This window comes from Hippoglossus hippoglossus, chromosome 24, assembly GCF_009819705.1.
Source record: "Hippoglossus hippoglossus isolate fHipHip1 chromosome 24, fHipHip1.pri, whole genome shotgun sequence".
Classification (NCBI taxonomy): domain Eukaryota; kingdom Metazoa; phylum Chordata; class Actinopteri; order Pleuronectiformes; family Pleuronectidae; genus Hippoglossus; species Hippoglossus hippoglossus.
In genome coordinates, this window is record NC_047174.1 from 4,413,592 (window position 1) to 4,435,993 (window position 22,402).

Genomic DNA, 22,402 nt, shown 5'->3' on the forward strand with positions numbered 1-22,402 from the left:
ATGTACAAAATATTAACACAGTAAATAAAGCAAAGCACTAGTCACAACTTATACATCTAATTGTCTGGTGGTCACACGTTCATAAATAAAAAAGACTGCATGGTGGTTCTAGTTCAATACAACACTTAATGTGCACTGATGCATTATAGTAACATAAATGTGTGATCATCAGTCGGTGGTGGGGTTTTTCTACGTGAGAATTACAGGAGGAGAAAAAAGCTGCAAAGCGTTTGTTCGTCACCTCATCAGAGTTGTTAATGATGAGAACTCATTAAAGCTCTTTGGGTGGAATTAGCACAACGATGAATATGCATGTGGAACTGTTGTCTGGTCGACAGATATGACAGCTCAGTATCTGTCACAAGGCTGAGTGACACACGGACACGTACAGAACAACAATCCAGCCTGCACACTGACACATGGCACCCACACACACACACATATATATATATATATATACATGTGTATACAAAAAGGGAATTCAGTGTTGTTGTTGTGAGCAGAGGCCAACAATCATTTTCTGCAACACAATCCCCCAACACATTACTTCAGGTCTTGCATCTGTCTGACATGCAGCCATATGGTGTGTGTTTGTTTGTGTGTGTCTGTACTTGCACTTACACATTTGTGAGGACCATTTTGAGCATAGACATGACAGAGTGAGGACGTTTTGGCTTGTTTGAGCGTTAAGACTTTCTTTTAAGGTTTGGGTTAGAATTAGGTTCAGGTTAGGATAAGGGTCATCACTAAGCTGGAAGTACAAACGTGTGTTTGTGTGTGTGTGTGTGTGTGTGTGTGTGTGCGCGCGTGTGTGTGTGTGTGGTGATGTAACTGTATCAGTGCGTGGGACTGTGGGAAGGAGAGAGAAGGCAGAAGCAGCTCTCGGATAAGAACAGGTATAGAACACAGTGAGCAGAGTTCATTTACGTTCACATAAGAGATGGAGCTGAATCCCCCGGATCTTTACATCACACAGGTTTTGATAATATAACCTCCAGGGTCAAAATAACATCGGGAGACTAATGATTATTGATTTTAAGAATCCCGCTGTTACTTTAACACAATGAACGTATTTGTATTTGTATTTTGCATCATGTCCAGGTTAACCACAAGGATTTATTTATTGCCATAAATAAAACTACAAATCCCATAACTGTACATTAGCAAAAAACATTGTAACTGTTGGTTTCTCCTGTTTATAAAAATGGACGACATTACAGCTCCCAGAGCGTCTTGATCGCCATCTGGTGGCTGGAGTACGCGTCATAAATCCTACCTGAACCAAACTAAAAAGTCAAAATACACGTTAACTGCATTTTTTTCCCCAGGTAGTTGTTTGTTCAAATGTTCACGGTTCTGGTGATTTTAGTTACTTAATGCTGAAGTGTCATGATTGACAGCTGCCGTGGCCTCATCCCCCCCCCCCCCGATCACTGCTACATAGACTCTGGCTCCAATATGATATGATATTGTTATAGAAATCATGGACCCTCGACTTTACTTCACCCGTTTGGCTTGTGGCACGCTGCACGAAACATGCATCCAAAAAACAAATGAACCAGCAGAAAATGTGGTTTTACTTCTCTCTGTGTCCTCTGCTGATGCTAACGTCTAATAGCGACATTTTTCTCAACTCGGGGGTCAGAAGAACAGAAGGAACGAAAGCTGTTATATTTATATTAGATTGTTTTACAAATCGAGCAGACATGGAGCAACGCTGATACATTTTTGCCCCTTTTAAACTTCTGAGGGCCCAGTTGAATCATTTGCATGGACCACATTCAATCATCCATACTGAGATAAGCGCAGCGTTTATTTAGAGACACGATGGAAACAAACAAGTGCTTCCAGCTGCTCTTACCTGGGAGGTGACGTCAAGGCCACCGGAGGCCCTCTCTGCACACCCACTCCTAATCCTGAAATACCTGCACGGCAACTTTGATTAACTGCTGTATTGCACCCCGCCAGGCCAGACCCAGAAAAGCATCCCCCCTCCGCTTCACTCGGCTCCACCACCATCGTCACCAGAGCCTCTTTTCCAAGTGGAGCCGTAGCTTCGCGGTGACGGCGAGCCAGAAAATCAGAGGAGAAAATAGACTCAAAATCACACATTCAGATGAAGCTGTGTAGGTGGAAGGTTGCTTCTGGAGACAGATCTGACGCTGAATCATTTTTGTCCTCCATCTTTTCATGCCACCTGTGGTTCCAATGTGCTTTTCCTAAAGCTACCTGTGATCCTGAAAACCACCTACTGCCTCTTCGACAATATTAAGAAACAAGCTGAGTGGGACGAGGTTTTCTGCTCCAGAAACACCAGCCTGAATTTCTCTGTCATAAGGGTAATTTATTCTGTCATTTCTTTATGTCGTCGGAGGTTCAGCATCTACACCAACATGATAAGTCTGCAGTTTTCCTCTGCCAATGAAAACATCATGATTCAAACGTCCAGAGCAGCTTCTAAATAGACTTGATTTGAGATTGTTTTGTAGAAACAAGCGTGTTTGCATGACTCAAGAGTGCAGATTGGATAACTATTTTTAAACACTTGCAAAGACGACGCAGCGCTCGTCGGAAGCACGCTGAAAAGTGTTTTTGTTGGTGAATCACCGCATCAGCAACTTGTCTCCGAGATCAAGCCTTAATCCTGCCTTCTTCCCTTTCAATCGCGTTAGAAACACTGAGGATGTGCAGTGTTCTCGCATGAAAGAGGCGTGTATGGGAAGATTTCTGTTTGAAAATTAATCACACTTCCTTTCTGCTCTGTGCCATCATCACAGAAGCTGGAGCGGGGCCCAAGCAGGAGGTGGTGAGCAAAATTGAATGCAGGCGTACATGCATATATATATATATACACACAGACATACAAGAGAGGGGCTCCACAGCATTGGAGAGGGGCCCCTTCTCCTTTCTGATGTCTGTCTTTTTTAAACCTCAGCACCCAAATCCTGTCAGAGCATATCCACATAGGAGGACCCCCCCCCCCAAATATGAAGTTGCAGATCAAAAACATTGCAACTCCAATGTCTCTTCAGGACAACAGGTCATTTCCAGTGTGGAAATGTTCAGTGTGTGTCGGTGCATGTGTGGTGGGGGCGTTCGGTGTGCCTGCTGAGACGCCGTGGAGGAGGAGGAGCGTGTACATGTATAAATATATATAAATGTATGCACATATGCCCCTATGTGCGCTCTTGAACTGGGTCCAACTCCAAGGGTGTCGTGATGTCATCCTCCCACTTCTGCGTCTCTGCCGGTGTTTTCACGCCAGCGTGGGTCACAACAACGCTCCGGGTCTCTCCTCAGGGTGGGGGTTGTGTGTGTCTATGCCTAACGACATGTATTTTGAACTTGAATTCTGTCTGTGCCTCTTCAAACACATCTTGTTCTCCATATGTTCCTGTTCTCTACAAAGGGGATGCTGGGATTGTGAGGCTGAATGTTGTTTTTTGATGGGCAGCTCGGATTTTAATCCCCTGAGAAACCACCTGCTTTGTTGTCACGTGCAGAAACAGAGAACAACATGTATATATGTATTACATGTAGCCATCTCTATTCATTCGTCTCTTCCTACATATCTCAGATTGGAAATGGGAGTTTGCATGGAGCATGCACAATCATAACCAAAATCCTCATGGGACAGAATCTAGGTCTGACACAACCTTTTCACAAACTTCAGACCACAGACTTCTAGTTGTTTTCGCAGCGTAGGAAAACATCTGATACAATTAGTGAACAAGAAAACTGTTTTGCATCCGTAGCTGATTTTAGTGAGGATTTCATACTTTCATTCAAACTGATTCATTATCCTTGTACTCTTGAAGTTGCAGCCATAAAATACACACACACACATAGTAAATAATTGACCCACGCTGTGCTGTGTTCGTTACAGCAACTGTCATTCAACTTGGCGGACAGGAATTCAAGGAGTGTTCAAATAGAGCCGGTGGCACACGGTTTGTAATGGAGACGTTAATTTGTCTAGCTCCAACCGTTTCCTACCAAGTGCATCTGAGCCATACGCCCCCAGGCAACAGCATATGGAGCAGGTCTGATAATACACCACCTCCAACCCATCCACCATCCACGACCTGGAGTGAGTATCCCACTCCAGGTCATGGTCAAACTTTCATCAAGTGACTCCACACGATCAGAGTTTTCTCTTATCTTGTGAAATCTGACACTAACTTGGTCCCAATATTCATGGAGCCCACTGAATGAAGCTGTTTTCAGACATGAAGTCCATTAAATGTCCTGGGTAGAGCAGGAGGAAACATCTGTCGTGTTTTTTCACTGCCCTCTCCAGATATTTTCCTGCTGTATTCTCACAGAGAAAACTTCAGGAAAATGTCCATTGTTCAGTGCACCACCATGAGGTTGAATCTATTAGACTGATATCCATGAAATTTGGCTCTGACATTTACGTCCCCCTGCAGAATGAAGTGTGATAACGTTTCAACCAGCACCATCACCACGTCAAAACTTGAACTTGTCTTGTGAAATACTTGGAATAAAAGAAAACTGTAAAACTAAAGACATTCCCATCCGTCTCGGCTGTCAGCATTCTAACCCTTCAAGATGGTGACTGTAGCATTTAGCTCAAGTTGCCTCAGAGAGCCGCCGGTGTTTCTGCAGACTCTCCGTGTTGCTCCGGTGATATTTGTGTAACTTGGATTTATAACTGGTGCATTGGATGGTTGTACCCGTGAGTCTGTCTGGTGCAAGTGTCCAATCTGATCAAAATCCCAATCAGCCCTTGACAAGACGTGAAGACCGGAGAAAAGACGACAAAAAAAAGTTGTCAATCTGCGGTTGTGTTTTCTCTTTCTTCTGAAAAAACCGCAGTTTCACGGACCATCATCCTTTTGCTGTTCTCCTCCTCCTGCCTGTTTTAAAGCTTCTCGCGCTCACTCAGCCGAGCGGACGGGGTCTGCCAGTTTATCCTCACGATAACAATGTGCAACCAAACACTAATTGCACACATGCTCCAATCAAGACTGAGTTCCCTCCGCTTATGAAAAACGAGCGCATCAAACTCTGTCTATTTTCAGAGCGTCCTGTCTGCATTACGCCCCTTAGTAAACGTGGACAAAAGAGCCAGTGTATGTGAAAACAACTTGTCGCCTTTCTTCATGTCAATCTCTATTAGTGTAGGAGCGCCGCTCGAGTGGAACTTTGTGAATGGGGCCCATTCTTTTCATTCCTCGGCTTCCAGGGGCAACAGAGCCGGGAATTCCTTACGCTCTCCCTCTCCGGGTTACCGCGGTCATGTGTCCGATAGGCGGTCGCACCCCATGTCTGACTTCACTGTTTTGACATCTTAATATATCTCAGACAGGACGTCACAGTCTGAAGCTGCAGCGTCGACCATGGTGGACGTTTTGATGTCAAGTGTGTTGGATAAAGGGTTAAAGACTGAGCTTTAAAACAACCATTCCTCATTAATATTCCCGCTCTCCTCACATTCCAGCCGATCAAACCTCCAACAGGGAACACGAACGATAATAGTGGAGGTCAGAGCCAAGATGTCACAAAGTGCAAAAGCTCCTACAGGGGACCTCCTGATTTTAATGAGTGCAAAATAAGAATCTAAAATAATAAGTCTCATGTTAACAAGTGACTGAAACATTGATTTTTTTGTTCTCGGTTCTAAAACCAGTGTGCTCAAGTTGTCACTGCTGCACTGGTAACAATAGTGATGCATCACCGCTTTATGTGCACAGCTAACAGGACATGTTTATAGCCATTGATTGTCGGTGATGCATCTCTTCTGTGCTTTAATCCACACTGAATTGCATTTTGTAGAAAACCCAATTAGACTACATGAGCTAATCCCGAGGGAGCAGTTTTTCACTGGAGAACAATAAGCCGCCCACACAAATATCCGCCCCATGACAGTACAGGGTGGGTAGCGCTAAGACCCGTAGAGCGACAGGAATAGAATGGTTTTAATGACGGAAATCTCTCTCCCTTTGTCTTAATTAGATTGTTATGTAATCCTGGATGACATATTAGAGGGATGGATGAAAGCGAAAGTGAAAGAGGAGGCAGAGGTAGATGTGGGGAGGATGAGAATATTAAGATGGGACCGTGAGCTGGTGTCAGTGGAAACGAGATGGAATAATTATAGAGAAGAAAGGGACATGAGTTTGAGGACAGGGAGTACAGAGAGCCAGGTTGTGACTATGCTCCGGTGATTATGTAGGCGGGAGACGTGAACTCCTGCGACTCTCGTGCTTTTCACCCACTGCTGATGCCGCTACCTGCCGAGCTGCTTTAATTAGGACACTGCTCTTTATCTCATCTAATTAATGATTAAAGATGAAATAATTAATCGATGTGAGGTAAGCAAGCAGGTGCAAATGGCTAAGCTGGGTTTATAGTATTTAAATAATAATCAGTGCCTTCACAGTCACATACTGTAGCTATACAGAGAGTGTGTCACATTAATGATTCATGCTTATTAAATATTAATTTCATATATGTTCTTAAGACTGTCAGGATTCTTCTGGCATGTATAGGATGTGTTTTATGTTTATAACAGATATGAAAGCTCGATACACATTTTATTCAAAGAAACTCACTGATGCTTGGAATAACTTTTCATTGTCGGAGAATCTTTTAAAACTTTTTAATTTCCTTTTCTTTTAAATATCATTTCAACATGTTCTTAATGTCTTCTATTCTCTTATTATTTCTTATATATTCTATTCTCTTTTTGAACTACATTTGAGCATGTTTTTATTTTCATCCACATTGAATGTAAATCACATTAAAAGGTCCAGTTTTTTGACAACTTAATTAATTGATTGATTGGGCGATTGTGATTTGCAATCCATTCACTGTATATACTCTCACGCTGCATATTTTTATCCCATTCATATTTGTCTATATTATAAAATATATATTTGTGACTCATTCTGTAACATTGCAAACACATTGTGGGACCAAAAAAGGACTAAGTTATCTTATCTAATCTAATCTTATCTTATCTTATATTGACTGATTGGTTGGTTGGTTGGTTGATTGATTCACTGATTGATTGATTGATTGATTGATCCTGCTATGATCATCCACACCCAGACCTGCCACACTATGGCCTTGTACTTGAAGCTTGACGGCTTCTCTTCTCTTCTCTTCTCTTCTCTTCTCTTCTCCTCTCCTCTCCTCTCCTCTCCTCTCCTCTCCTCTCCTCTCCTCCTCTTCTCCTCTCCTCTCTTCTCCTCTCCTCCATCCTTCCACTCACTCCTCTCGCGAGACTACCGCGGCTTGGGGGCGCGCGTCGCCTCGCGAGAGCGGCGCCCGGAGGAGAGGCGGTGACGTCAGCGCGGCGGCGAGGCGGAGCGAGCAGCCGCAACTTTTCGGATGAGCTGAACTTCTTGCTCCGGACAAACCGGAGACCGGAGGAGCGAGGCGGGGAACGGACAGCACCGGGACTCAAGCGGCGACGAGCCACAGACGGAGGTAGTTCTGCAGCTCGGTCTCTTTACACCCCCGGTTCTTTTCTGTGTGAGGCTACCGGGCCGCGGCGGCTCGTGAACGCAGGTGACGGAGCAGCGACAGCGGTGGTTTTTTTCCCTCCGGTGCCCGCCGCCGACAGGAGATTCCCGGAGGTGAGTGCGCTGCTCTCCTCCCGCCGCTGCCCCGCTTGACAAGCCACCGTTAGTTCCTCCTCACATCCCGGAACAGCCTGCTCGGTAACAGCTGCTTTATTATCTGCGTAGTGGGCTTTTTGACGGTTAACGCTCGTGAACATCAGGTAGAAAAAAAAAAAAGCTCCTCTGCGAAACTTTTTTTCGCAGAGGAGCCAGGGATTTGCGCACGTATAACGTAAAATATGTTGCGTGTAGATGTATCTTTAAATTTAAGCTAACATGTGATTGAGTTTGTTGTTGGGGTTTAACGAGCAGCTCCATCGTTAGCTTAACAGGTCGTTGAGCCTTCCAGCCAACATCTGCCCCCCCTCCCCTCCTCCTCCTCCTCCTCTCCCACCGTGTTTCAAAATGAAGACTCCTAAAAGAAACAGGAAACCTCGCAGAAAGATGGAAATCACGTCAAGGCTAATTGTTGTTTAGTTTCGCCGCCCCCCCTCCCTCCCTCCCCCGTGTGGCTGCGGTGTCATTGGGGATGCTAGCTGCTCCTGAGGACTTCCTGTCCCCTTCTCGATGGTCCATCTTTCACTTGTGCAAATGTCCTTTTCCTGACGTGATGTATCGATGTCACATTTATGAGCCGTGCAGCCTCCCCCCCCCCTCTTGGTTCGTCTTGGTTCGTGCTGCACGTTATCCGTCGTTTGCAGGTTTGCTTTCTTTTTGCAGCACTTGACCAAAGAGGTGTGGATTCGTGCAGAGAATTCATGACTTTTCTATGCAAACCACGCATCTGGGTTGTGTAGATTTTTACAAAGCAGCACTAACCCACGACTGATTAAAGCTTTGCACACAGAGGCACTTGCAGCAAATCCAATTAAGTCAAGTTAAAGCAGAATTTTCCTCTCAATGTCGTGTCAAAACCTGTCTCATTAATCAAAATGGCCGTCTGTGTTGTCATGTCAGATTTGAGTGGTGATGAACCAGTGCTTCACTTAAACCCTTTGATCATCAAGGGATCTAACCACAGAATGAGGGAACTATAGTCTTGAGGGAAAAACACAAGTGAGACAACTCCCAACACTCGCTAAAGTTGGATTCTTTGCAAGTTTATTGGTCCATTCTTGTGTCCTCTGCCACTAATGACACCCTGAGAGGGGTTTTTATTGTGAGTAGACCCCCTGTAGCTGCTCGGTATTCTGTTATTGCTGCCATCTCCACCTGTGGAGTCTGTCCTCGGGCTACCAGCTTCAACCCTTCAGGGGGCTTAGATACACTCACAGAGACCAACTCGGCTCCCTGCATTGACGAGTCCTAAATGGACGCGTCAAAGAGATCTCATCTCTATTCACTGGGTGGCCATGGTTGGGTTTATATTCACAGCTTGAATCACAACAGCAGCATTAGGTGTATGTTCCCTCCGAGACGGCGTTGTAACTTCTTTGTCTGTTTTGCTTTGGAAAAAAGAAAACACAAACCCCACAACTCTAATGTATTAGCAGTCGAACATCTCCTGCCATCATCCCTCCCTCGTAGCTGCCTGTGAATGCCAAGGCTGAGTGGATCTGGCCGCTGTGTCGCATTTACAATATCAAGCAGGCTATTGAAATAGATTGTGTGTAGGTGGAGGCGTACATGTTCTCTAACACATGTAGCTGTCATACATACATTTTGGGGGTGGGGTGAAGAGAAAAGGGAAAATGTCACGGTTGCTGATGGGCAGCTAATAGATTATCAAAGGGCTTTTTGGTATTTAGAGCATCCGAAACATCTCTCTGGGTGTCCCTGGATTAAGTAGTTGGCTAAAAAGCTGTCTTGAAAAACGGGCTTCAACCCTCCGCATCATAAGCACAGCGGGGGGTCTTATCAGGAGTTTCAAATGGAGATTTTTTCTTTCCTCGGCTGTAGTTCATACTTGCTCGCAAAATGTCTGTGTTTAAATTTGTATCAGATGCACTGTGATCTGGATATGGCCACTCTTTAGAAAAAGTGTGTAGCTTAGGTCTATCTGGGACAGCCACGGCTTTTGGCAGTGCACAGACAGAGAGAAATCTGGCAAATGAAAAGTCAGGAGAAAGAGGACATTTCAATCTCAATCTGGCCGGCGTGCACTTTGACTATCTAGACGCAACACATCACCGATGGATGCTGAAAATATTCCTGTTTATCTGCTACCTCACGCACACTAGCCCAACTATGCCTCCCCCTCCCTCACTACTTTCTTGCACCCCTCCTTCTGTCTCACTTCTGTCACTTCTTCTTTACTCCTCACTTCCCACGATTCCCTCCTCCCCTCTCTCGTTACTGACGGTTTCTTTTCCTCTCATCTTCTTTCCTGTCGTGGAAGGCATGCCAGGACTCTGACATTCTCATCATCTCCGTCCACATCCCTCACCTTATCTCTCCTTCCCTCTCCCTCCCCCTCGTCTCTACTTCATTTCTCCTTTTGCCTTTTTTCTCTCTTTCTGTCTTCCTCCTCCTCTTTGCTGTCTCTCTGAATGCTGGAGTTTGGAATGTGAGTTCCCCTCTGCTTAAGGTCTGGGGGTGGGCTGTCTCTTGAGGAATACCAGAGCAACAAATACTCTTCAGGAGTGAATAGATTACACTCCAGGGCAGAATGATTTAATAAAACTGTGAGGCTCCAGTAAATCAGTGCTTTTCCTGCGTAGAGATGTTGAAGGTGGCCATGTCGCTCAAATGCTGTGCAGGTTTTTTTACTGTAACTTCAGTGTTTCCTAATAATGACCCGTTTACAGTTCATATAATGACGTAAAAGATCTCTCACATATAGTGTTGTGTGGTGTTGCTTCATAGTTGAGCTGTGTGCAGTGGATCGATTCCCTCAGCCCCTCCTTACCCAACTGTGCTCTCTCTCTCTCTCTCTCTCACACACACGCACACACACACACACACACACACACACACACACACACACACACACACACACACACACACACACACACACACACACACACACACACATTATTGACGAATGGACCCATCTGCCAAAGGCTACATCCAAACGCGTTTTTTCATTTTAACACTAAAACAATCTCTGTCCACACGAGCGTTTTAGCTCCACATCAGTAATGATCCCCGTCCATACTAACACACTTGAAATACATATCACTTGACCATTCGCGCACACGGGAAGAATCTGCAATGGTTTGCCTTCTCACTGAAAATACTAGGAATGACAAACAACAACAATGAAGAGTAAGATTCAGGGATTATTTTTCTTGGACTGACAACATTTTGCCTTCACTCCTGGTAGTTGAATAGTGACAGAAAAGAAGTGTGGACAGCACGTGCAATTGTAGCAACAGTGATTTATTTTAAAACCAAAACCCAGTAGTGTGGTTGTGGCTGTAAAGGTTTTGTTTACCCTGTACTGGTTGGTCTTGTAAATTCAAACATATCTGGCTTGCGGTGATGCTAAAATTATCTTCCTCCTCTTCCTCATCTCTCACCCACTGAGCCACCTAGTCATTCATCGGGCATTTTCTATGTCTGCATATTCTATATGTCGTTGTCATTGATGTCATCCAAGTAACTTCTGCACTCTACTTCATTTCTGCTTCTGTTACTCAGGCTGTCAGAACTGTGACTTTAAAAACATTCCTCAGGCTGAAACTGCTGAAAAAACAATCAAAATGCATGTCCCAGAGGCTTTTTGACTTACTGAAGTATTTTCTTATAATTAGGATGCATTTCATCAGTCGTGTGTCTTGAAAACTAAAGGATCTAAAGGGAGAAGCACACAGATGTTGCACCTGTTCTTTGAGGGGAATATTGGCATATGCTGCATCCAGTTTAAAGACTTGAGTGTAGCCCTCGTAGAAAGCCTGAGTGCTCTGACAAATTTGAAGTGCAAGCCAGCATATTGTTTTCATTTAACAAACAGCTTTTGTGGTGTTTTCTCTGATATGTGAAATTGCAGATCTCTTTTGATCCACGGCCTTTTGCCGAGGATAAATCGGAAACCCCACTGAGGCTTTCAGTTGGTGATGTCAGGGCCTTTCATAGCTGCTGGAGAAGGAAAGGGCTAGAGCACAAGAAGAAGCAGTTAAATTTAGCTATTGCACCTGAGGTGAGGGCACTTAAAAGCTACATTTTCCTTGTACTGGATCCCCTTCTCTTTTCAATTTTCTACCCTCTGCTCGGTGAAATAACTTCCTAATTAAGGCTTTAAGAGTGGATTACAGCACATGAAAGCAGCGTGGATTACAAAAAAAAGCTTCAGTTTCAGTTGTGACAGAAACCTCGGAAAACGCCATTAAACAATGACTAGGCAGACTAATCCATGCAGAAGTAAACACAGGGAACATACTGTACAGATGGGAGAGAGGGAGAGAGAGAAAGAGTAGCCTAGATATTATAGGAACAATGCTTAAATGCTGTCAGCAATAGCAAGAAATGAAAAGAGTATAAACATATAAAGTAGAAACAGTATGAGCCAGGATGAGCAATCAATGCCAGACAACAGCACAAAGAGGTGAAGATAAGGAAAGATGCAGTTTAATGTGGCTATTTTAGGCAAAACCAACAGTTGTCTAGAGAATTTTTATGTCTACAGAGACATTTATTTTGGTTCTGTTGGAAAGTCTTGTTGACTAGTGTACAAAAAGACCAAATTAGGACAATATGATCGGAACATTCTGCCCCAGTACACAAGGACATTTCATGACTTTTAAACGAGGCTCAACCGAAATAATGCATTAGTGCATTTAGTCTTTGTGTGTAAACCCAAATGTTCTACATTTACCGATCAAATACGATTAAATACTTTGGTAGACTGCACATCCTGTTTATCAGTTCATCCCATTTCTAATTACTCATTCATTCAGCCTTCCTCTTGACACTGCTCAGGTAACAAAAACTAAACACATCTATAATGGCAATCATACTATTTTGTGATAAAAGAAACAGTTTTGATTGATTCAACCTTGTTGGTATTGTTTGGGTTTTTTCTGGCCCACTTAGCCATGAATGCTACTCTTGTCAATCACAGAGATGCTCAACCCGACTTGTAAACAGTTTGTTGTTGTGTTAATTATATAATTATCAAACAAACAAAGTCCCATGTTACACCTCAGTGCTTGCACCTTCACTGAGTCGAATCAGCCGCACGTACAAATATTGCAAGAATCCGTCAACAGCCGTGTCGAGTCATAAGCTCTTCTCAGCAGATGTTTTCACACTAAGTCGAGTATGACTGCGTGACTAAGTAGTTGTCATCAGTTTTGAAACGACCACGACGTGACAAAGCACAGGTGCAATGTGTTCATTATCGTACATTACACATTGGTTTGTGTACGATCACTCTCTCAAGATGTTCTCCAATCTTCCTCTCTTTGATTCCGCGGTGACATCGGAGGAATGCGAACGAGCACGAGACATGTATAGGAGCCCGAATTCCCACCAACTGCCTTGCCATCTGTTTCCAAGCAGACAGAGCTCTCAGATTTCTGTCTCCCTTGATGACTATGAGGATGTTGCCACTCTTGTTCTGTGTCTGGGCTGGTACAAGTGATAGAAGTGCTTTACTCATCCTGTTAGATTTGTTAATTGCTGCTATGTCTCCTGTGGCATTATGGGAAAAAATTGGTGTGACTGTGGGGCTGCAACCTGAAATGTAATTAAGCTATTTGTCAGCAAATTACTTGGCTATTTCAACACCCGAGATGTAATTTGATTGAATTTCTCACACATCCTGGGGCAATTCGTTTTAGTAGAATTAATATTGAGTAACTTGAGCTTATTCTCCATCCTATAATTAACTCCAATATATTAAATGCTTGTTGCACATAGTTGCCTTTCCTTCAGATGTAGTTAGACAACATGTCATCTAAAGTTTTTACAACATTAACCATCCCTTAGTAATGGATATAGCATCTTCGCAGAGGAGAAAGAGACACGATAAACTTTCAATTTGCTCATGTGTCTGATTTGTTGCAGATACAGTACAAAGTACAGTTTAGATATGTTTTGAACTTGTGGTGATAAATGTTCTTAATTCTCTTTGAAACTTATCTAAATTGTATTGCAGGATTTGTAGTGATATTTCAAATCTTAATCCTGTATTCATTTATCAAATCTATTTAGATATAGACTTTAAAAATAGTTTTAAAAAGGGATTAATAACTTGGAAAAGTAAAATACATACATTGGCATTCTAAAAATATTGCACGTCTCTGTCTGGCTAAAAATAACTAGAAAGAAGAGTTCAGTGCTTTATAGGAGATTTGTTAGACCCAGTAGAATGTGGATGTGTGAGGTTTATTCAATCTCTTCACAATGTTTTGTACAGCGTGAACCATTTTGTGTGTGAAGCACCGACCTAAAAAAAAATGTGTGTAGTGTAACAGAATACAATGTTCTGATGCACAAACTATTCTCTACCCAACACCAAACCTGCTGTGGTCATTATGGATAGTTCATCATGGGGGTTACCTCGGTCTCCACATGAACAACACAACATGGGATCACATTAGTGTTAACATCAAATATCTTTGGATTGTTGAATTTAGTGACATCTCATTCTTTAAGAAACCTTAGTTAAAGAAAAGAGGCAGAGAACAAATACAGTACTTGCTGTCAGAAGCTCTTGGCAGCTGACAGCAACAGTCGGTACAAATGTCTGAAATCACACAGCAGAAACCATGGCAACAATGTCAAATAGTCCACCACATTGCAAGCTTTAAATCCAGGTCCGCCTAAACTGGTTTGTAAAGTGGTGCCAGGAGCAAAATCTGGAACGAACCCATCCTACTATCTGAGTTTGACAGTAATGGCCTCCAGTCGGCAAAGCTTCAGCCAGATAGGAGTAGACTTTTGCTTTGTAGAATAGTGAGAGAAAAATCCCGTTTTATGAAAGATGAAAAGATAATTTTGCCAAGGAATTTCTGTTACGTGATTTGATTGTGTGGTAGAAGTGACCTGAGCTGAGGACACCTTGTATCTGCGATCCTTTCTATGTCAGGAGATGGACACTGATTTTATTCTCAACCAAAGCTCCATCCTCGTTTTATGTGTAGCCCAAAACACCCTCTGTTTTTGCAGCTTGTTTGTCGGCCTTCTCATATTATTTGTTGACCTCGAACTGAAATAGTTTGAACATGGCCAACTAGACAACTTATTCTTTGCAAATTGTGTGCACCAATAGCTCAGTGTCATGTTATAAATTCCCTTAACACTGCATTCAAACTGAGTTCTGTGGGGTGCAATGAAAATAGTTCGAATTTGTTTAATACAAAACCCATCAACACAAACTAATAAATTGTTGGGGAAACAGTCCTGCAGACAAGAATGTTGTGATTTCAGTAGCTTTCTCACATCATAACTAGGCTGTAAGCTGTGAATGAATGTGTAGAAGTGTCCTCGTATTCCTAAAACTGGCTGCTGATTAACTTCACACAAGCGTTTGATTGTCCTCAGTTGATGTGCTGTTAATTATCAAGCACCTAGTATAATTTTGCCGCCCTGAACAATCCACAAACCATTGAACATGACCGATGTTTACGATCCACTTGATTGTATGCCTGAATAACTTGAATAGAAACTCTAAAATAAGAGCATGTTCTTTTGGCAAAACCTCATCCCTATACCTTCTACAAATCATATAGGATTTGATTTAGTTTATCGTTGATGAATACCACAACATCTATATGATGCTTGTCCCTGTTTTACAGTTTTACTCTTGCAGCCTGCAGTTTTTCTTCCTTGTCTAAGTCCAGGCCAGAGAGTCTGCATTACTCCAACACTTATCAGAGAAAAAGTAAAATGCACCAAAAATAAGATCATCATCTTGAATCACTGAATAATTTATTCATGCAGGATAAGTATGGCTGGGAAATCTCTGAGCTTTCTGAAATTATAAAAAAGGAGAAATCAGTCTGGAGGTTTTAAATCTTAGTTGGGTAATAATTAAACTCTGACCAGATTAGATTCTGGCAAATAAGTAGAAATTTAAGTTTTTGTTCTGCATATTTCTGCATTACATTGACACCGTAGATGTGGTGTAGTCTTGTACCCTTTGCCATAATCTGACGTGTACCTTGGTAGAAATGTAACCATGTCATGATGATGCAGACCGAAACGCTGCAGGTTCCAACTATTCAAGTTATGCAGAAGTATAAACCAGACTTTACGGGTCAAAAATGGAACTTCCTTGACAGGCCCCTCCTTTTCTCATGTGCCGCTGCAGGGAAACCTTCTCTGACGACACAAGTAGAGGAAACAGAGGCGCAGGATTAAAGGAAGACACATCCTGGTCATTGTTCATCACTGCTGGATGGAGGTGCCGCTCTAATCTTACCACATGAAGCTGGCAAAGCTGTCATCTGTTTGCTGTAAGTTTTCTTTTTTGATCAAAAGCAGTCCATACTTAAAGCAACTGCCTGTTTTTATGTGAGTAAAAACATAAAAGGGACATTTTCTTCTTCTTTGTCAAACCACACATTTCAGATCTGCCGCTGGGTTCAGAGAAAAAAATCTGTTATTTCAGTAATAAAGTTATTTCCCTGCCTTTACTCATTAAATGTGCTGTAATCGACAGACTCTGATTTCACTGTCAGTTTGAGTTATTTTCTTTGGCTGTAACGCCCCACTGAGCACAAACGAAACAGATAACCCTGTGGCCATGTTGGTGTTTCTGGTAAAACTTCTGCCTGGGAGGGGTTGAAATGCTGGAACAGACATTTCAGGCAGGGATATGGTTTAATTAAGACCTCTGTCAAAAGCATATAATTAGAAATTTTATTTAAAAAAAGATATTGATTTTACATTTACGTTCATCATCCTAGGTCAGTATCAAAAACAAAGCTGAAGTAAAGCTTCCAAATCAGGACATTTTCTGATTAGACTTGATTGACAGCACTGTAAATAAAAGTCCCCAGCATGCACTGCACAGCCGCCCAATGCGTTGCAAAGGCTGCAGCCACCCATGACCTTGGAAAGAGTAATAGAAAATAGATGGATGGATTTTTCTTGGTTAGGCTCAACTGCTGCTGCTGGTTTGCAAATAGTGATTCATGTGCTGTTATCCACGAGCTACTGTGGGTTCATGTTTGTGTTTATAATGTTTATGTTGTAATAAATACCTCAGTGTAACGCATATCTGTAACTCAGCTGATCACTGGTGATATAACAGTCTTATTGTACAAAACAGCATGGGTGCAGACTTGTAGATTAAATGGTGCTCCAATAAAAGTTTCTGTATTTGGCAAATAATCAAGTCAGTAAAAACAGTGAAATGAAAATAAGGCTACATACTTATTAACAGCACCTTCATCTCATCAAGATGTTGAATGACGCTCCGTCACTCTCTCACTGCACCGAGGAGGAATGATCCTTATAATGAGAGACATCTTGTTGGTGTTTTTGTGGTTTCTAAGGAGGACCTCAAGGGTGCCAGGGGTGGTAAACTCGTAAATCTGTCTTGATTTACTCAACGCAGCAACAGCTTTTGGCTGAACTCTCATACTTCGTGCTTAGCAGATCCACATACTGACAGAAACCCAGAGATTATGCTGATACTAGGGAATTCTTCACCAACACTTGGTAGGAGATCATTTTTGGTGACTCATTGCTTAGTCTGTGAAATGCCTGAAAATACTGAAAACTGATGTTTTCATCCCTAACAGACCAAAACTCAGATTTATATCAATACACATATCAAACAAATGAAACCAACACATTTTTATATTTAAGAAACTGGAACCAGCCATTTATTAGATTTAAGTTGATGAAGTAATCAGATAATGGCTAATTGTTTCAGTCATAACTCTATTGATTCCAATCCCTATTCAACAGACCGAGATGCACTGGGCTAGAAGATCGGACTAGCTTAAATGGAACCATAGACAAATTTCCCTTAAACCAGAAAAATTAGGTCACAATGCCCAGGCACACAACATCTGGCCTGCAGGTGGTGGAAGCAGAAACCAAAACAGGAAGGTGGCCTGTCATGAACTGGAGTGCTCATTGCAACCTCTTTGCTCTCTGAGCTCATCCAAGAGGGGGGGGGGGTGTTTTGGCGTGTGAGGTGATGGCCTTGGAAATCTAGAGTAGAGTTTCTTTTAGTGGCTTTGCAAAGACCAAATGTTTGGTGGAAGTGCATCAGTCTTTTCATTACAGGCTCAATGCATCCTGCTTTTAGCTGAGCCACGGTTGTTCAATGGCACGTAGAGGAATGCTGTGTGTACACAATAGGGATGACCTCATCGATTACAACTTCCATCTAAGCTCAACATGCGGAAGAACAATGAATCTGCGTTCTCCACTACCCCCCCACACTCCGTAAACTGTGTATGTGTGTGTTCATGTCCCCATCACTGAGGTGTGTGTTTACCTTCTAGTTTACAGAGGTTCGGGAAGTATTTACCCAGGGTGGAACTGGTTAATGATTATTTGGAGAAGCGGGGTTGGAAGTGTTTGGCTACACACTATTGGGACACATTGTTGCAGAGGAACCAACTTCAATGGGCTTGGTTCCTGTTGTCTGTCAGTAAATGAAGTCCTAACCTCTCTCACTCTATAGATTAGAGGGTGAAATTTTGCCATATTGCTGATTGACGTTGATATTTCCTATGGTTTATTTTTTTTCCTCGAAGACCCACTCCTTTTGTCGTTTTAATAGATTCCTTCAAGTAAACTTCAGTCATCCAGAAAACACTCAGGAAGCCAGTGACGGTGACCTTGTCTTTCAGAAAAAAACCTTCCTAGCAAACACTTCTTCTGCCACCTCCGATGCCTCCACATCCCTCCCTGTCATCATGAACTCAAACTCCTGCTGCCTCGTTACCCAGTCACTCACATCGAGTGGGCTGCTCCGTGGCATCAGAAAGCTCTAAATCGTCATCGGAGGCATTTTAACCACATAGCGCTTTGATCCATTCCCGTGGCATTCTGACAACTCCTGGCAAATGCCTCAGCTGGGTCTCTCCAGCTGCGAGGAGGAAAGCTTGATCACTCGTTTATGGATATGACACGCACAAGCTTAAGCAAACTGCTGTTTTTCTTTTCAGTAAGAAGCAACTAGTGCATTCGTGGGGGGAAAGTTGACTGCTCTAGCGGTACTTTCTAATAACAGCAGGCCAGTTAAAAAGTAAAGCTTCCATGGAGGGCTCATGGGGGGGTGTTTATGAATGATTGCCTGAAGCCCTTTAACACCTCTTTAAAACACTTAGGGGGGGGAATGGCCATGGTTGGAAACAGGTTAAATGAAGGGACTCGCCTCAAACTGCCTCTTTTATTGTTTGTGTTTTATGTCTCATCCTTGATAAACTGGTTTGAAGTAGACTTTCTTGCTCTGGTTTTTCCCGTGAGTGAGTTCGTATCAGCCCTTCACAAAATATTAAATTGACTGAAGTAAGAAAGCTGTCAAGGGGATGCTGTTGCTCTATGAATTTAAATGCATCACGTTTGTGCCTGTGTTTAGGATTATGTTGTTGATTGTAAGAAGCCAGCTGCACATATAAAATGGGATATCAGATTACTTGAATAGCATCATTGTCCTTGGACATCACAGTCTGTACCCGAGATGAGAAGAGTATCTAGAGGGTTGTAGCTCAAAGCACCGCTGGTTCTCATTGCTTCCTGATATGGGATTCAATAAGCTAATGTTGCCAGGCAACGGGTGCAATTCCACTTTTGGCAGCTATTGCTTAGTAACAAAATTTGTTTCTAAGAAGTAAAGGCAGAATCAGTGATGGATACAATCCTGGAATCTAATAAGCAATTTTAGGGATATTTAAAGCTGTATGTTAGGGGTTGAGCCAAGTAATTACATGCTTATAATGTGGAACTACTATTCCTCCACTGAAGGGAATATCTATCAATCAAGCTACCTTACATTGTATTTACTTCAATGAATTTTAAAAACAGGGGCTGTGGGGAAAAATAAGGATGGACACAAAAGGCCTCTTGCCTGATATTGTTGGACTGCCTAACATTAGACGGTGGACTTTATCTTACATGTTTGAGTTTTCCAAAGCTCAATCCTCCACAAATATCCCCACAGGTTGTGTCAGTACTGAAGCACTCTTGTCTCACAATGCACCTCGGCCTGCAAATAGCCAATGGTGCACTAGTGGGAGGCAGAGTAGGAGGAGAGGGGTGGTGTGAACAGGGCCTGCGGGGGTGGTGCCGCGTTACATAATATCAGCTGAACCCAGCTGTGCCGTCTTGTTTAGCCCATGGGTGAAGTGGTGCCCGGCGAGCTGACTGATGTGTCCACCTGGGCTCATCAGAGTAGGTTCAGGATTAGGGGACAGGTTGATTAACAGATTGACTGATGAGACTGATCACATGTAGTTTATGTGGAGCGGAGGGAAATTGAAACGTCATTGCCATCTTCTCTCCACTTGCACTGTGTTGCTATGGCAGCACAGTTGTTGTGTTATCAGAAACCTTGGAGTGTAATGATAATGCAGGGTTCTAACAACGGTAATTAGAAGCCATTCTTCTTTTTTATTCTCACAGCCAGTTTTAAGTTGAGCAATGCACTCAAGAGAAATAACCTTTCTTCGTGTTCTGTAGAAAAGGACAGCTTTCACTACTTAACACCACTGAACACTATCTTCTCCCCTCTTGTTGGCAATGTGTTACCCAGTGATTGTGCACAGGAACTTCTGTGAAGATTCAGTTACTGTTAATTTCCCCAGCCGGCTGGTGTGTTTCTTTTAGCAAACTGTGCAAGTAGCATAAAGCTTAAATAAAAACTGAATAATACATGTGCCTTTCTGGGAGTGGTCTATCATCCTGCAAGCTTTATTTAAAAAGCCTGTATTAAAAGAGGGTCATTAAAAGCTCATCATGTTGTCCTCCCAGACCTTCGTAATTAAAGGAAGAGGCATCTGTGTTGCAGCTTGAACTCTTGTGTCTCTGATATGGCATCACAACTATACATACTGACAAACCAAGGTTGTCTCACATGTACATGTAGAAATTTCCTCAAACCGTCACTGTCTCCCATATGCATAAGCTATTACGTGACTACAACCTGGAACTGCTGTACGAAATACAACCAGCTCCCCTGGCTTTGCTCAGTTTGTGTTGTATATTACCTGTGTTGTGTTCTATCCTATTCAAATTTCCAAAGTAATTCAAATTAGGTTCTTGATGGTTGGTGGAAGTATTCATCTTACGAGTTTATATCTGTCCCTGGTGTCTTTCTTGTTTTATTGACTAATATGTAACGTGATTTTTAAGTTGATTGAAGCCAGTTTGTTCACATTGCTTTTATTTCAATGGCAGTGCATCACACCATTGGACACCATTTCTCTACATTGAGGGTGCACTACATCTAAAAAGAAAAATTAAGAGACCACACAGTCAGGCCTCGGGCTCTGGGTATGAGGTGATTGATGGATGAATGAAATTGTGTAGCAGCAATCTGGTAAGCTCTGCTTCACTGCCTGAAAACACTCAGGAGGAACTCAGTGTTGTTTGTCTGCTACCACATAGGTTGACATTATCCATCCATGGCAGCTCTGACTGGGCTCACATGGAGCATGGTGGGGATTGGTAGACACCCTTGGGTTTCCTCTAGTGCAAAAAGTTAAAACTTTGCTTCTGGCACTGTCTGTCTGCACTTTAAAGTCTTCCTCAAAGCTCTGTTTCAGCCCGCAAATAAATGGAATAATAAAAGGAAAAGGCTGAGACACACAGAGATGGTCGCTGAAAATTACACAGAAAAACATGAGTGGAAACTTAGAAGAAGGCATAGATATGAAGGGCTAGGAAGAAAGATCAAACTGAAAAACAATTTAGTGTAGGCTGGCAACAGTGGAGAAGAAATACTAGAAAGAAGTGGAATGGCATTTTGGGTAAATGTCAAAGAGTAGATAGGTTTACTAAAGAGCGGTAGAAGTTTTAGAGTGCTAGTGAGAGCGAGGGGAAAATGGACCTCAAGAAGTCCCACCCCCCACGTTCAATTGTTTTGTTTGGCTAGGAAAAGCCCCAGATGCCTGTAGTCAAGCAATGGCCTGACCTTTTCTTTGGTTGTGAGCTGTGGGGCTGAGGGCATTGCATAGAAGTTTAGCAGTAGGCCTTTCATACAAAGGCCTCTGCCCCTTGGGGAGGTACAAAGCCTCATATCTGTCAAAGTGTCACAGAGCTTGCTGTCTGGCGCTCTGTCCTTCTCTGCTCCCATTCCTCATAACAGCGATTACCCAGGAACCCCTGCATACCGTTTCTCATGGCCATTAAATATGCACTTGTCAATCTCGCTCCTCTTCTTGTGAGCGATGGCCTCACTGTGTTTGCCTCTCAGTTGGATTAGGACTAATCAATACAAGAGCAGATTTTCTGCTTCACTGATTCTCTTTTTATGTGCCTTAGAAACGTATAAATGCAGGGTTAAGTTTCTAACAATCCTTCAAGGTGCTATATGTTAGTATTTGCTATTGCTACATAGCCAACATTAGCATTAATAATGGTTCCAATCTTTCCAATCTAGCAGAAATGTTAAGAGTTCAGCGTCAAACTTTTCTTTCTATAATTTCTGCTAAGCCCATGTCGTCACCATCTGATAGCAAGTCACTGTATTGTCCGGTCTGCCCAGAAAAAGTAGCACTGCTCAGAGGGCGCATTACAACCTCTCGTCTTCTAAACGGAAGAAGAACATGGCTGAAGCTCTTGGCAAGAAGCCATATGCGGCACAGCGGAAGAGAAAATGTATGCATCTACATGAGGATGAAAGGTTGAGAAATGATGCAAGATGGATAGGAATTATTTCTATATGTCAGGTTATGATAACTGGACTTCTGATTGTTGCCTCATAGTGTACAATTTAAAGCTTAACCTAATAATTTTTG

The 22,402-nt window shown here is 42.7% G+C and overlaps 1 protein-coding gene across 3 annotated transcripts in view; it reads left to right on the forward strand.

The window, feature by feature from the left end:
- Window positions 1–7,296: 7,296 nt before the first annotated feature.
- The window catches only part of sipa1l1 (signal-induced proliferation-associated 1 like 1), a 58,288-nt gene continuing 43,182 nt past the window's right edge, over window positions 7,297–22,402 (forward strand). For 2 of the 3 annotated variants that reach the window (XM_034580973.1, XM_034580974.1), the window contains exon 1: window positions 7,297–7,607. The gene's annotated coding sequence lies outside the window, so the exon portion shown is untranslated. Of the gene's footprint in view, window positions 7,608–15,789; window positions 15,935–22,402 lie in introns of all 3 variants that reach the window. The other variant, XM_034580972.1, reaches the window with a different exon arrangement.